This window comes from Procambarus clarkii, chromosome 19 (genome assembly GCF_040958095.1).
Source record: "Procambarus clarkii isolate CNS0578487 chromosome 19, FALCON_Pclarkii_2.0, whole genome shotgun sequence".
Taxonomy (NCBI): Eukaryota; Metazoa; Arthropoda; class Malacostraca; order Decapoda; family Cambaridae; genus Procambarus; species Procambarus clarkii.
Window position 1 is genome coordinate 26510599 of NC_091168.1, and position 17549 is coordinate 26528147.

General features: G+C 47.1%; 1 protein-coding gene across 3 annotated transcripts in view; it reads left to right on the plus strand.

Moving 5' to 3' along the window:
* Positions 1–17549, plus strand: part of LOC123757602 (mannosylglucosyl-3-phosphoglycerate phosphatase) — a 119627-nt gene that overhangs the window by 10941 nt on the left and 91137 nt on the right. The window contains exon 1 of one of the 3 annotated variants that reach the window (XM_069327202.1): positions 1525–1547. The exons of the other annotated variants lie outside the window; for them this stretch is intronic. The gene's annotated coding sequence lies outside the window, so the exon portion shown is untranslated. Of the gene's footprint in view, positions 1–1524; positions 1548–17549 lie in introns of those variants that run through there. 3 annotated transcript variants of the gene reach the window in all.

Genomic DNA, 17549 nt, shown 5'->3' on the forward strand with positions numbered 1-17549 from the left:
ATCTGGATCTTTCTGTAGCTTCACACCTTCGTTTTTTGACTCATGCACCGTTTGCAAACACCATTTGTAACCTTTGGCCACTCCAACGTCTCTCTCTCTCCCCCTCACCATTGCCCTCGTTTTCCTGCCCATGAGGTACCCATATATTTATCCAGACACTTTTTCAGTTACAGCAGCATTGTCCTAAAGTTTGCATAGGAGTCTTTAATGCGAAATAGGGTACCATGTCTCTCACACACACACACGCACGCGCGCACACACACACACAGTGCAGGGGGATGGTCGGGGGGGGGGGGTGCAGAGAGCCATGCAGGGGGGTGGAGAGACCTCTCACCCATTACCTGTGATCAGGTTTTAAAGGTACGTCTTAAAGCAGATCACTAGTGTTGCTTCAGTGGCCGGGGCGGCGGCGGCTCCACTGTTCCACCCGTCTATTACTCTCTCCCTCGGGGAACAACTGCTACCCAGGTGGTCGTGCCATAACATGATTTGGCATTTTGACTTCGTATTTGTGGAGCAATAAACTTCTTAAAGAAAGGATCGGATTGCGTAGCTTCTAACCTCTACAGGGGTTAGTGGTCTGTTAGAGTTAGAGGTTAGGTCTGAGGTTTGCTTACTACTACAACCTACATGTCATAATTGAGAAAAGATGTACAGGCTTCGTAAATAGGCAGGGAAATGCCTGATGAAACCTGGACCTAGACGGTGCGGGCCTGACCACAAGGCCCACACAAGGGGACAGGGTGGAGGCCTTAGTGATACTTCACCTTGTATTCTCAAGACCAAACTTTAGAAATATTACTGGAACGAAAGTGAATTTCTTCACGAGAGAAATAAGACACGTTCCTCCAAGGAGTGCCGGACCAACCGGGCTGTGGTGGGTATGTGGGCCTGCGGGCCGCTCCAAGCAACAGCCTGTTGGACCAAACTCTCACAAGTCGAGCCTGGCCTCGGGCTGGACTTGGGGGAGTAGAAGAACTCACAGAACCCACTCCAGGTATACTCCAGGTATGCATCAGGTATACTCCAGGTATACTCAGGTATACCCCAGGTATACTCACAGTATACTCCAGGTATACTCACGGTCCTGTGTGCTCATCTGATACATGGATTTGTTTACAATGATTCCGTGCTGTGTGGTCTCTCCCATGTTGAACACTCCGGTCAAGATTTAAACAAATGTTTTTCCCTTTCTACATCTCTAGACATTACAATATTTGATATTGATATCTATAATAATAATAATAATAATAATAATAATAATAAAATTAATAAATTATTCAAACGTCATTACTAGTGTTATACAAATACACAAATATTCCTCAAAAGATAATGGGGTAAGGTGTCACTACAGGCAGCCCAAACGGCTCGACGGTGGTTGGCTAAGGCAGCGTTGGTGGTGCTGCCGCTGGAGTCAGTCAACTGTTGTGGGGCGCAGCCTGGGCAGGCGAGCTGGCCTGGTGGGGGGGGGGGTGCTTCACTAGTCTAAGTAGAGGTTTCCTGCTCTCTCCAATAACGGCTGTTGTAATTAACGGTCAACGTTACCTGTGAGTGTATTCGTTACTTGTGAGTGTATTCGTTACTTGTGAGTGTATTCGTTACTTGTGAGTGTATTCGTTACCTGTGAGTGTATTCGTTACTTGTGAGTGTATTCGTTACTTGTGAGTGTATTCGTTACCTGTGAGTGTATTCGTTACTTGTGAGTGTATTCGTTACCTGTGAGTGTATTCGTTACTTGTGAGCGTATTCGTTACTTGTGATGTGAGTGTATTCGAAAGAGCTGACCATGATCTTTAAATATACACCCCCTATAGTGTATATCATATATCATAAACACTCCCCTGGTGTATCTCATACACGCTATTTAGTATACTTCATATCAAGTACATATCATACCTGGTGTATGTCATATATATATGCACTCTAGTGTATATCGTATATTGTCTTCATATTTTGTATTTTATCACATGTTTTTCCAATAATGTTTGTAACACACGCCCTTCAATTGTGTGTGTTTTTATGTGTAGGTGTTGTGTTGTGAGGCTGAGTGACCAAACAGTATTGTGTCGCTGGGTGTATTGTGTTGTGTATGTGGGTCGCCATACAGTGTTGACTGGGTGTATTGTTGTATTGAGCAATATATTTATGTCTTCATGTTTTTCCGGTGATCTGTTGTTTGTCAGTCTCCTCCCTCTCCCTCTCTCTCTCTCTCTCTCTCTCTCTCTCTCTCTCTCTCTCTCTCTCTCTCTCTCTCTCTCTCTCCCTCTCTCTCTCTCTCTCTCTCTCTCTCTCTTTCTCTCTCTCTTTCTCTCTCTCTCTCTCTCTCTCTCTCTCTCTCTCTCTCTCTCTCTCTCTCTCTCTCTCTCTCTCTCTCTTTCTCTTTCTCTTTCTCTTTCTCTTTCTCTCTCTCTCTCTCTCTCTTTCTCTCTCTCTCTCTCTCTCTCTCTTCCTCGTGGCAGGTTACATTGCTTACCAAGTTCACGACTTCCAAAGCGCTACTTACGGAACCTCTACATCTTTTCTCAAACACGGCGGCAAACACTTCTGAGACAGTTTTATTAAAGAGTTTAAGATTACAAATAGTTCCTCAGATTAAGACATCTGAGGAAAGATGTACAGGTTTCGTAAGTAAACACGCGAATGCTAGAAGAAACGAATGTCCAGGAATGTACCAGAGAGAAATAGTTTCAGCGAAGCTCTCTGGGTTTCCTCTTTTATGCTGCTCTTTTGATATGGCACCAAATTTGGCGCAAACTTGGGACTTGCGCCGCTGATGAGAGGGTTGAGAGGGAGAGGGTGGTCGAGAGGGAGAGGGGTGGAGAGGGAGAGGGGTCGAGAGGGAGAGGCGGGTCGAGAGGGAGAGGCGGGTCGAGAGAGGACGAGCTCTTGTGTCCACTAGTCACCCAGAGGACAGTTGAATGTGGCTTTGAAGCCTCTTTTCTGAGGACAGGCTGGATGAAAGAAAAATGTGGCCCATGAGGTCTCATATGACAGTTGTTCCACTTGATGTAACGGGGATACTCACCACATGATGTAAGGGGGATGCCCACCACATCATGTAAGGGGGATACCCACCACATCATGTAAGAGGGATACTCACCACATCATGTAAGGGGGATACCCACCCGTCAGGACAACCCCCAGACCACTGGACCCTCTCCCAGCCACATTCTCTCATGTCAAACCAAATAGTTAACTCAAGTTATTAAACACTTTATTGATCTTGAAGTTCCTATGGGTAACGCGCAAACAGTCGGACTGCATTTACAGAAAATGAAACTGACGCAGCTGTAAACGCCCCAGAGTTAACATAGCTACGATAACTTATACTAGACGAGTTCCCTCCTTCGGTAACACGTCATTATCTACGAAACACTAAGACATTTGTAACCTTTTTTTAATATAATTCTCTATACTTATGGATTATTTCACAGGAAAATGTAGCCCAAGGCATACCGGTGGACGAGAGGTGAAGGAGAGTAGGGGGTTTGACGACAGATCGCGAACTCTGAGTTTTGGGCAAAATTCGCTATCTGCGGTCAGGGGTTCTGAGGGTAATAGAGCACCTAGGATGTACAGACAAAATATTTAGGCCTGCAGTATTCGGGTAAGATCCTGGCGAGGTCGGACGTCAGGTCTGTCTCTATATCTTAGGTGCTGTGTTTCCTCCTCAAGACACAGGTATACTCTTACCTATGCATACCAAACACCAGAAGCGGAGCTCTGCCCAAGACCAAGAGGTCGCGATCTCTTGGTCTAATTCACCTCTAACCGCGTGGTGAGGAAGGTGGGGGTGAGAGGTGAAGGTGGGGGTGAGAAGTGAAGGTGGGAATGAGAGGTCAAGGTGGGGGAAATCAGTGGTTACCCCACAAGAGTTACAACAGCCATTGCCCTTTACTTGTTCAGCATGAAGAAAGAGGTATGCAACAGGCTGAGTGGTGTTGCTAATTTTGTGAGTGAGTGAGGAGACAGGTCGGGTGATGTCGAAAGAAGGGGAGGTGGTGTGCCCTTTCACTCTTTTTCTGCGTCTGTCTCTATTTCTCAGCATGTCTCTCTTCCAGGGGTATATTGCGATACCCTGTGTGTAATGCACAGGACTGTCAGACTTTTAGGCCAGAATAAATCGAGGTTCTCTCTCTGCTGGGTACTGGAAGGTCTTCTCTTGATGATGTTAACTTCAGTGTCTTGCATGCCAATCCTTTGGACATCCTGCAATGCACACCTTGTAAGCCTTATTGCTCAGTTTCTACCTCGTTGCAAATACACCTGTACTCATTGTGAATTGGGGCACTGAGATCAAGGACTACTACAATGCAGTCTCTAAGGTCTAAATTTGTATCTGTTGCAGAAATTACTGTTACACGACAATACCCTGCATGGGGGGCACCCACTGCTCGAAGACGGGCTCTCTCTCGATGTGACGTTGCAGCATGAAGAAGGGACGCAGCTGTTCTCTTCACTGTTAAGTTGTATATATATATATGCAACAACGATCACAAAAACACTGATCCAAGTATGTGGAAAAACCACATGTGAAAAAAAAGAGAATGCTAAATGCGTTTTCGGCTCAGTTCGCCTTCATCAGAGCAGTTTAGAATGCAGAAGAAAACGTGGATGGCAGCCTTATATCCGCCAGGCAGGTCACCTGACCACCAAGAACATAAGAATAAAGGCCTATTAACCTATATACAAGAATAAGAAAGGGGAACCCTACAGATAAAAGGGGGATGAAAAAGGGGTTGAATGGATGCTATATTGTATTGATATGCTATATTGAAGCTTATATGGGGATCTAATTTGTACATACCAGGACTCACATTAAGACTGTTGTTACCATGTTTGATCAGAGCGGACTCGATCACATTTTGTTCAACGAAACCCATACTTTTAACAATACATTTCGCCCCTCTAAAGTCGACAGAATAATCACAGAAACTGGAATGTAAATACAATGCACTGAAGTGCTGGGCTATACGAATTGTGTATGAATGTTGTTTTAAACGTGAGGAAAGAGATTTACCAGTCTGGCCAATGTAACCTAGTCACTTCCTACATCACTTAATAGTGCATTTAATTTACTAACTACTCTGACACTGAAAAAGTTCTTTCTAATGTCTCTGTGGCTCATTTGGGTACTCAGCGTCCACCTGTGTTCCCTTGTGCGTTTACCACCCGTGTTAAATAATCCATCCTTGTCTACCCTGTCAATTCCCCTAAAAATTTTGTTATGATCATTTCTCCCCGAACTCTTCGTCTTACAGCGACGTGAGGTGCAGTTCACTCAGTCTTTCCTTGTAACTTATGCCTCTTAGTTCTGGGACTAGCCTAGTGGCATTCCTCAACTTTTTTCCAGCTTCGTCTTGTGCCTGACAAGGTACGGGCTCCATGCTGGGGCTGCATACTCCAGGATTGGCCTTATATACGTGGTATACAAGGTTCTGAAAGATTCCTTACGCAGGTTTTTGAAGGTAGTTCTAATGTTAGCCAGCTTCGCATACGCCGCCGATGTTATTCTATTGATGTGGGCTTCAGGAGACAAGTATAGCGTGATATCAACTCCTAGATCTTTTTTTTCTGTCCGTTTCGTGAAGGACTTCATCTCCCATTCGGTATCCAGTGTATGACCTTCTAATTTCTCCCCCTAGTTTCATTACCTTACTTTTACTTGGGTTGAACTTTGGTAGCCATTTGTTGGACCATTCCTTCAGTTTGCCGAGATCTCTTGTAGCCTCATACTATCTTCTGTCTTAATCCTCCTCATAATTTTTGCATCATCAGCAAACATTGAGAGAAACAAGCCTATTTCCTCTGGGAGATCATTTACATATATCAGAAACAGTATCAGCGCAAGGACTGATCCCTGTGGGACTTCACTGGTGACGCCTCGCCACTCCGAGATCTCACCCATCACAGTGACTGTCTTCTGTTGCTTAGGTACTCCCTTATCCACTGGAGTACCTTCCCTTTCATTCCTGCCTGCATCTCCTGTTTGTGCACTAATCTCTTATGTGGTACTGTGTCAAAGGATTTCTGGCAATCCAAAAATATGAAGTCTGCCCCATCCCCTCTCTCTTGCCTGATTTTTGTTGCCTGGTCGTAGAATTCAATTAATCCTGTGAGGCAGGACTTGCCATCCCTGAACCCATGTTGATGTTGTGTTACAAAGTTCCTTCGCTCCAGATGTTCCACTAGCTTTTTTCGCACAATCTTCTCCATCAGCTTGCATGGAATGCATGGTATGTGTTTGTGTGTGTGTGTGTGTGTGTGTGTGTGTGTGTGTGTGTGTGTGTGTGTGTGTGAGTGCGCGTGTGTGAGTGTGTGCGCATGTGCGCGCGTGCGTGTGTGTGTGTGTGTGTGGTATTGGTCTGGGAGGATGGAGCTGGGTGAGGGATGACACTCTTGTGTGAAGGGCGTTGTCCCAGCCTTGGTGTGGAGGAAACGCCGTTGTGGCACTTAAAGAGGGGAAGTTAAACCAGAACGGGACAATAAAACTGAGAGAACTTGATATTATATTATATATATATATATATATATATATATATATATATATATATATATATATATATATATATATATATATATATATATATATGTACCTGGGGCGGTGCCAAAGGGCGCCCTCCGCCGCCAGAGCCACACAGACCAGCGGGCCTCGTCCCCCAGTCAGCCTTGAACTAGATAAAGGGTGAAAGGTCATCCAGTGTAGCTAACTCACCAGCATCATACATGCTATGGGAAGGTCTAGTGGGTAGTGGGGGGTCCCTTCATGCTGCAACGTCACAGCGGGAGAGAGCCCGCCTTCGAGCCGTGGGTGCCCCCCATGCAGAGTTTTGTAACAGTAACTATTTCTGCAACAGGTACAAATCTAGATCTAGAGACTGCATTGTAGTAGTCCTCGGTCTCGGTGCCCCAATTCTTGCAAGGTGTGCACTGCAGGATGTTTCGTCTCCTTCCTGTAAGCTTGTATCTGTCAGTCATAAAACACCTTCAGTTACAAATTGCTTTGTCGCCCTTGGTGATGCCCCGCACCTGGCAACACTGTCGGCATGATACACGACTCCCGTGTTGTCGAGTCGTGTATCATGCCCCCCGTTGTACTGGGAGAGAGGGGGGAAGAGGAGGGGTAATAAGCCCTCCTCTTCGAAGCGAAAATATAAATTCTTCGATTTGAATTCAACTTTTTTGTTAATAATATCAACAAGCTAGAAAAAGTAACTTTCAGAATTGTTTTATTTTATATACAAAATTTTGAAATGCTCAAAGTGAATCATCTTCAAATTTTAACATATTATATATCTGTTGCACGGAATTATCATAATAAAATCTGAACTTAATATCTATAAAAAAAAACTGTATTCATTATGATTAATGTAAAAAAAATATCTGAAAATATCTGTAGAATTCCTAAATCTACACATTAAATCTACTCATAAATCTACACATGTAATTTCGAAGTGTATTCATAACGTCAGAACGAAGAGCAGAAAACTGTATATAATTATATCATCAATCTAGTCGAGTCGTCATGCGATTTTTGTATTATAGTTTAGTTTTGAATATATCTGCTGTCAGCGTTGAGACAGACAGACAGCGGCTGTCTGTGGACGAGACAGAGATGATCTCTCAGGTGTTCTACCTGTCTGCTTCTCCAGCATCTGCTCAAGATCTCACCCTCTCTGCTCACCCTCTCCCTTCTAATCCTAATCCTCTCCCATCCTCTCCCGTCTCCTCTCACCCCCTCCCGTCTCCCGGGCACGCTGCCGTGTGACAGACGCTGTCAACACCTGTCAAAAAAGGGCCCTCTTACTCACGACTCCTGTTAGCAGGTTGACAGTTTCCCCTTGCCCTACTAGCTGTCCCTCTAATACGACCCAGCCAATTGGTGAAACAACCAAGTACTCAAATACTGCTGGGTGAACAGGGGCGAATGGTTTAGAATTCACGCCTGAACAATCCTATTCTGGCTGGAAGTAGAGACATGATATGTGTTGACTTGTGTTACAGGTGTTGCAGGTCTAACACCTGCAGACATTGTGTTGCAGGTCTAACACCTGCAGACATTGTGCTACAGGTCTAACACCTGCAGACATTGTGTTGCAGGTCTAACACCTGCAGACATTGTGCTACAGGTCTAACACCTGCAGACATTGTGTTGCAGGTCTAACACCTGCAGACATTGTGTTACAGGTCTAACACCTGCAGACATTGTGCTACAGGTCTAACACCTGCAGACATTGTGTTGCAGGTCTAACACCTGCAGACATTGTGTTGCAGGTCTAACACCTGCAGACATTGTGCTACAGGTCTAACACCTGCAGACATTGTGTTGCAGGTCTAACACCTACAGACATTGTGCTACAGGTCTAACACCTGCAGACATTGTGTTGCAGGTCTAGCACCTGCAGACATTGTGTTACAGGTCTAACACCTGCAGACATTGTGTTGCAGGTCTAACACCTGCAGACATTGTGTTACAGGTCTAACACCTGCAGACATTGTGCTACAGGTCTAACACCTGCAGACATTGTGTTGCAGGTCTAACACCTGCAGACATTGTGTTGCAGGTCTAACACCTGCAGACATTGTGCTACAGGTCTAACACCTGCAGACATTGTGTTACAGGTCTAACACCTGCAGACATTGTGTTTCAAGTCTAACACCTGCAGACATTGTGTTACAGGTCTAACACCTGCAGACATTGTGTTTCAGGTCTAACACCTGCAGACATTGTGTTACAGGTCTAACACCTGCAGACATTGTGTTACAGGTCTAACACCTGCAGACATTGTGTTTCAGGTCTAACACCTGCAGACATTGTGTTTCAGGTCTAAAGTTGGATGTATTTGAATGTTACACTTTGCACTGTTTACATAGTAACAACTTTGGCAGCTTTGCGCAGTTTATCTGTTTGGTTTTTAGGAGGCCATTCATTTACCAGTTCTTGTTACTACAGCCTTGGCTTCAACATTCCTAATTAGGTTTCTCTCCTTGCAAAAACATGCATCTTACCTTACTGCGGGGTCAGGTCTTTCGCGTTATTATTATTGTACGTACGTACACATACACACACACACACACACCACACACACACACACACACCACACACACACACACACCACACACACACACACACCACACACACACACACACACCCACACCACACACACACCACACACACACACACACCACACACACACACACACACCACACACACACACACACACCACACACACACACCACACACACACACACACCACACACACACACACACACACACACCACACACACACACACACCACACACACACACACACACACACACACACACACACACACACACACACACACACACACCACACACACACACACACACACACACACCACACACACCACACACACACACACACACACACACACACACACACACACACACACACACACACACACACACACACACACACCACACACACCACACACACCACACACACACACACACACACACACACACCACACACATACACACACCACACACACACACACACACCACACACACATATGTACACCACATATGTAAGACCAATCCTGGAGTATGCGGCCCCAGCATGAAGCCCGTACCTTGTCAAGCACAAGACGAAGCTGGAAAAAGTCCAAAGGTATGCCACTAGACTAGTCCCAGAACTAAGAGGCATGAGTTACGAGGAAAGGCTGCGGGAAATGCACCTTACGACACTGGAAGACAGAATAGTAAGGGGAGACATGATCACAACCTACAAAATCCTCAGAGGAATCGACCGGGTAAACAAGGATAAACTATTCAACACTGGTGGGACGCGAACAAGGGGACACAGGTGGAAACTGAGTACCCACATGAGCCACAGAGACGTTAGAAGGAACTTTTTCAGTGTCAGAGTAGTTAACGGATGGAATGCATTAGGCAGTGATGTGGTGGAGGCTGACTCCATACACAGTTTTAAATGTAGATATGATAGAGCCCAGTAGGCTCAGGAATCTGTACACCAGTTGATTGACAGTTGAGAGGCGGGACTAAAGAGCCAAAGCTCAACCTCCGCAAGCACAAATAGGTGAGTACACACACACACACACACACACACACACACACACACACAACGTTGTATGACAAAGAGTGCTGGGAAGACGGGACGCCAAGAGCGTAGTTCTCATTCTGCTACTACACTTAGGTAATTACACACACACAGACGTGAAAAGGTAATCTGGTCATCACCTCACTGGAGGTGAAATACAATGCACTGGAGTGCTGTGCTGTACGAATAGCATATGAATGTTGTTTTAAACGCGAGGAAAGAGACTTACCAGTATGGCCGATGTAAACACATACACACTCATTACAAGGGATGGATTACACGCAACCTACTGCAGACGATATATATATATATATATATATATATATATATATATATATATATATATATATATATATATATATATATATTCGAGTCACTTCTGGGGTGTGAGTTTTCAGTTGCATATATGCCTGGGGACCATTCATGCTTGTTCGCATATATATATATATATATATATATATATATATATATATATATATATATATATATATATATATATATATATATATATATATAATATGTATCTAAGATATTTCTAAATGCAACTCCTATATATCAATTTGATTATAATATTCTACTACTATTAATGGAATTCTTATTTCTGATATACAACATTTTCTTCCTGTTGCAACACTGCAACTGTCATCAACACAGCCTTGACCTCGAGGCATTAACTATAAGAACTGACTTACCTTGTGTGTGTGGGGGGGGGGGGGGGTCTGACGCAAGTGTGGGGTTTTGCGTGTAGTGACCACCACGCCCTCTCCCTCCCCTACAGACGCTAGTTGGGCGTGTGCATAGTGCCCCCTGCGTCGGGGAAAGTTGGCGGGAAAAGCTGGGGTGTTGTTGTTTTGTGTGTGGGGGGGGAGGTGGGGGTTGTGGGCATGTAGGTTGTGGGGAAGTGGGGGGGAGGGGAATGACGCACGCGACATTCGTCCCTCTATCCTGGGCCTCAGGGAAGTTTAAAGAAAGCATGCGTGTGTGTGTGCGTGTGGGAAAGACTCTTCCAGCTTGCTTGCTCTCTCTTTCTCTGTCTCTCTCTGTCTCTCTCTCTCTCTCTCTTTCTCTCTCTCTCTCTCTCTCCCTCCCATGGCCCCCTCCGTGAGTCCCTTTGTTCCTCATCCATCATGCCTTCCTTCTCCCTCGTCCTCCCGTCACCACCGTCCGTGTACTCTAGTGCTCCCTCAGCTGGTGTTTACCCGCCCTGCCGGGGGTCTGGTCGCCTGCTGGTCAGGTCGTCTTTATAGCCCCTGTTGACCCCTGGTCCAGGTGTGTCAACGCCCCGGGAAGGTGTGTGTGTGTGTGTGTGTGTGTGTGTGTGTGTGTGTGTGTGTGTGTGTGTGTGTGTGTGTGTGCGCGCGCTCACTTATTTGTGTCCGTAGGATCAAGCATTGACTCTTGGATCCCGCCTTTCGAGCCATCGGTTGTTTACAGCAATGACTCTGGTCCTATTTCCCTATCATACCTAGTTTTAAAATTATGAATAGTATTTGCTTCCACAACCTGTTCCTTAAGTGCATTATATTTTTCCCACTACTCTCACTCTAAAAGAAAACTTCCTAACATCTCTGTGACTCATCTGAGTTTCAAGCTTCCACCCATGTCCCCTCGTTCTGTTACTATTCCGTGTGAACATATCGTCTATGTCCACTCTGTCAATCCCCTTGAGTATTTTATACGTTCCTATCATGTCCCCCCTCTCCCTTCTTTTTCTAGTGTCGTAAGGCACAGTTCCCTCAGGCGCTCCTCATACCCCATCCCTCGTAACTCTGGGACGAGCCTCGTTGCAAACCTCTGAACCTTTTCTAGTTTCCTTATATGCTTCTTCAGGTGGGGACTCCATGATGAGGCGGCATTCTCTAAGACTGGCCTCACGTAGGCAGTGTAAAGCGCCCTAAATGCCTCCTTACTTAGGTATATAGGTGTGTGTGTGTGTGTGTGTGTGTGTGTGTGTGTGTGTGTGTGTGTGTGTGTGTGTGTGTGTGTGTGTGTGTGTGTGTGTGCATGCAGATGTGTGAACACCCCAGGAAGGTGTGTGAACGCCCCAGGACTGAACGCCCCGGGAAGGTGTGTGAACGCCCCGGGAAGGTGTGTGAACGCCCCGGGAAGGTGTGTGTGCATGCAGGTGTTAGGACTCTCCGGCAGGTGACGCTCCATTGCACCATTGTTGCCCTTTCCGCCTGGCCAAGCAGGTGCTGGAAAGGGCGGAGGGTGAGAGGAAAGGAGGGCGTGGAAAGGGGAGGCCGAGGATGAGGAAAGGGTAGGAGGGGTGAGGTGAGTGTGAGGTAATGGAAGGGGAGAGGCGAGGGGGGAGAGTTAGATTAAGAAATAGGTGGAAAAGATCTGGTGGGGATGGTGGGAAGGAACTTTTTTTCTGACCTTTATCCCCCGCTTCTCCCTCCCCCTATTGTACTCGCCTAGTTGTGCTTGCGGGGGTTGAACTCCAGCTCATTGGTCCCGCCTCTCAACTGTCAATCAACAGGTGTACAGGTTCCTGAGCCTACTGGGCTCTATCATATCTACAATTGAAACTGTGCATGGAGTCAGCCTCCACCACATCACTGCCTAATGCATTCCATTTGTTGATTTCCTTGACACTGAAAAAATGTATCTATTTACGTATTCACTGTGTCGAACTTCAGCTGTTGAGTTCCGCTTTTCCAACCGCCGGTCGTCTAATCGAATGCAATGATTCTGGAACGACAAGCCAGGCCCAGGGCCAGGCTTGACTTGTGAGAGTTTGGTCCACTAGGCTGTTGCTTGGAGCGGCGGTATGACATTGGACTATCTAATGTAATTATTAGAAACATACAAATTAAATAAATTAATTCAGATTTAGAAGAACTAAGAAATGCCCAGAGACCTGAAAGCTGCAGTATTAAAAGCTATGACAAGTTTTGTAATAATAGATATTTGTATGGTCTGCACAGTAACCGGACCAGGCAATGTGATGTCTGAGCCACTACCAGAATACTCAGATTGTAAACTCTGTGATAAACCTTTAATGAATTCACTAGAACACTATATTGTTGAATGCGAAACCGTTAAAGACTTTAGACCTCCTGGCCTCATGTACCACCAACTGTGTAACTATTTCATTGGCTCAGGTGTTCCGGACGACATCCTAACAATTTATCCAAAATTTGCTTGTCCATTTTAAAGAATGAAGAACACTTTTATGTATATTACTTGTAAGCTGCAACACTTATGAACCCATCCCTGCCCTTGTGGGGCAGTGCACAATAGAAAGTTGTTTTCACATATTCATACATTAAAACATTGATTGTAACCATGATATACATGTGCTTCAGCCTACAGTTTAGACTTACTGTCCTGTGTGACAGGATCATACACAATATGTATGATCCTTTGTTAAAAAAGATAATAATAATCAACACATATATACCACAGTCCGGTTAATCCGGCACTTCTTGAAGAAAACAATCTAGTTTCCTCTTGAAGATGTCCACGGTTGTTCCGGCAATATTTCTTATACTCGCTGGGAAGGTGTTGAACAACCGCGGACCTCTGATGATTATACAGTGTTCTCTGATTGTGCCTATGGCACCTCTGCTCTTCACTGGTTCTATTCTGCATTTTCTTCCATATCGTTCATTCCAGTACGTTGTTATTTTACTGTGCAGATTTGGGACCTGGTCCTCCAGTATCTTCCACGTGTATATTATTTGATATCTCTCTCGTCTTCTTTGTGGTGAGTACATTTGGAGAGCTTTGAGCGCGCGCACGCGCACACACACACACACACACACACACACACACACACACACACACACACACACACACACACACACACTTACCAAACTTGTAGAAAGAGATGAAGCACTTGTTTTAATATCATTGTTTTCCACTTTTTGCATTCTAAATTATGTTCATATCACATTCATGCTGGTTTAAGTGGATAAGGAGCGCGTCACTGCTGAGTCTGGCCAGTAAATGGATAGGTGACCTTCGCCGGGTGGGGGGGGGGGAGGGGGGAAGATCCAGGGGTGCACGAGGCTAGCCTGAGAGTGCAAGAAGCAGTTGTTGTTGTTGTTGACGCAGTACTGCCAACTGTGGGTCAAGACGCGTCAGCTAAATGTAGCGGGGGACTAGGAAAAACAAATAAAAAGCAGTAGAGGACGCATTTCGCGGGTGTGGTAGACTCTGCTAAATATAGCAAAGGCAAACAAAAGCTTCGCTTGTTTGGCGGTAGCCTCGGACTAGCTAAGTCTGCTTGTAAATGTACTAGACCTTTTTTTATTATTATTGTTTAGGAGTGTCAATAAACCATTTACGACTCCAGAAGTTTTGAACAGTTATCACGCTACACACCTCGTAAGTCCTGTGACGACAGTGCGTAGAGCTGCTATCATGTGACGGCATTGCGTACAGTTGCTATCATATGATCTCTGTGGCGGCAACATGATCGACAGTCTGTGTTATCATGTAATCATCATTCCGTGTTATCATGTGAGTCATATTGATCGCACACCAGTCAGCCAACATAGGGATGTGAGCCTCATCTATAGTTATTTAATATCCGTTTTCATGTAAGTAATCAACATAAGAAAATTTTTATTATTTTTGGTCAGCGTTTATCACTGAAGGTGATGCCTGTGTCACAGTTTACTCTGATATGCGCTGTTATATTTGGCTATAACACAGAAACAAAGATTTCTTCTTCCCCCCCCCCCCCCTCCAACCGTGAGCGTTCGTCCGTTCGTCTGTGTTCGATCGTTATAGTTCGTCAGTCTGATTGGTCGTCCATTCGTCTCATAGTTTGTTCGTCCGTCTGAGTGTTCAACCCGTCCTCCAAACAAAGATCCAAAAGTGATTCCATGCACCCGCCAAACCCCCTGTTTATGAATGAAAAACGGTTTACACACGACTCACAACTGATGACGTTCGAACACTTCCGGAACAAGTCCTTCACTGACGAATTTTGTTCGAATCACAACGCTGTAAATGCTTCACCCACGTACTACAAATACAAATAATCGCCAACAGAACCTAAACACCTAACCTAACCTATCCTATGCCTATATATACACAATATGCTAATATATTATAATATTAATTTATACTTGAGAAAATTCCCGTTTTGTATAAACAGCATGTTAAAATTGATGAATGCGTCTGTGGGGTTGACCGCTGGATGTAATGAACTTGAGTCGAGGATGGGTTGGAGTGTTGGTTCGTAATGGACCCCCCATACCCATCCTGTGAGTGGTAGTGGACCCCATACCCATCCTGTGAGTGGTAGTGGACCCCCGTACCCATCCTGTGAGTGGTAGTGGACCCCCATAAACCATCCTGTGAGTGGTAGTGGACCCCATACCCATCCTGTGAGTGGTAGTGGACCCCCATACCCATCCTGTGAGTGGTAATGGACCCCATACCCATCCTGCGAGTGGTAGTGGACCCCCATACCCATCCTGTGAGTGGTAGTGGACCCCATACCCATCCTGAGAGTGATAGTGAACCCCATAAACCATCCTGTGAGTGGTAGTGGACCCAATACCATTCTGTGGGTGGTAGTGAACCCCCATACCCCATCCTGTGGGTGGTAGTGGACCCCCATACCCCATCCTGTGAGTGGTAGTGGACCCCCATAAACCATCCTAAGAGTGGTAGTGGACCCCCATACCCATCCTGTGAGTGGTAGTGGACCCCCATACCCATCCTGTGAGTGGTAGTGGACCCCCATACCCATCCTGTGAGTGGTAGTGGACCTCCATACCCATCCTGTGAGTGGTAGTGGGGTTCATTCGTTCGTTTGAACCCACACTGAGTTCTATAGGAACTAGTCCAGACGTACTGCTTGTACGAGTACCAGCGAGTACCAGCGGCTGGCCTTTGGAAGTACAAGGTTATCTATTCTGGTATCGTCGGGAGGGGCGGATGCATCTGATGACGTATGCCAATGCCAGGATTCATCATTTATTTACGAAACCTCTACATCCCTCCTGAGTCATGGCGCCGTTGTTCATATTTATAAAGCAGTTTACGAGCTCCGAAGCGCTATACGAGGTTGTTTACCACAATAATAGCTCGTAAACTGTTTACTAAGTGTAAACAAACTCTCCGTGAGTGAAGCGTGAGGTGTAGAGTTCGTAAGTGAACAGCTTAAGTGGTTCCTAGTGGCCTCCGCAGGGTGAGAGCCCCTAGGGTAGAGGAGAGGCAGGGTGAGAGCCCCTAGGGTAGAGGCGAGGCAGGGTGAGAGCCCCTAGGGTAGAGACGAGGCAGGGTGAGAGCCCCTAGGGTAGAGGCGAGGCAGGGTGAGAGCCCCTAGGGTAGAGGCGAGGCAGGGTGAGAGCCCCTAGGGTAGAGGCGAGGCAGGGTGAGAGCCCCTAGGGTAGAGGCGAGGCAGGGTGAGAGCCCCAAGGGTAGAGGCGAGGCAGGGTGAGAGCCCCTAGGGTAGAGGCGAGGCAGGGTGAGAGCCCCTAGGGTAGAGGCGAGGCAGGGTGAGAGCCTCTAGGGTAGAGGAGAGGCAGGGTGAGAGCCCCTAGGGTAGAGGCGAGGCAGGGTGAGAGCCCCTAGGGTAGAGGCGAGGCAGGGTGAGAGCCCCTAGGGTAGAGGCGAGGCAGGGTGAGAGCCCCTAGGGTAGAGGCGAGGCAGGGTGAGAGCCCCTAGGGTAGAGGCGAGGCAGGGTGAGAGCCCCTAGGGTAGAGGCGAGGCAGGGTGAGAGCCCCTAGGGTAGAGGCGAGGCAGGGTGAGAGCCCCTAGGGTAGAGGCGAGGCAGGGTGAGAGCCCCTAGGGTAGAGGCGAGGCAGGGTGAGAGCTCCTAGGGTAGAGGCGAGGCAGGGTGAGAGCCCCTAGGGTAGAGGCGAGGCAGGGTGAGAGCCCCTAGGGTAGAGGCGAGGCAGGGTGAGAGCCCCTAGGGTAGCGGCGAGGCAGGGTGAGAGCTCCTAGGGTAGAGGCGAGGCAGGGTGAGAGCCCCTAGGGTAGAGGCGAGGCAGGGTGAGAGCCCCTAGGGTAGAGGCGAGGCAGGGTGAGAGCCCCTAGGGTAGCGGCGAGGCAGGGTGAGAGCTCCTAGGGTAGAGGCGAGGCAGGGTGAGAGCCCCTAGGATAGAGGCGAGGCAGGGTGAGAGCCCCTAGGGTAGAGGCGAGGCAGGGTGAGAGCCCCTAGGGTAGAGGCGAGGCAGGCGGGGGAGCCCCTAGGGTACAGGCGAGGCAGGGTGAGAGCCCCTAGGGTACAGGCGAGGCAGGGTGAGAGCTCCTAGGGTAGAGGCGAGGCAGGGTGAGAGCCCCTAGGGTAGAGGCGAGGCAGGGTGAGAGCCCCTAGGGTACAGGCGAGGCAGGGTGAGAGCTCCTAGGGTAGAGGCGAGGCAGGGTGAGAGCCCCTAGGGTACAGGCGAGGCAGGGTGAGAGCCCCTAGGGTAGAGGCGAGGCAGGGTGAGAGCTCCTAGGGTAGAGGCGAGGCAGGGTGAGAGCCCCTAGGGTAGAG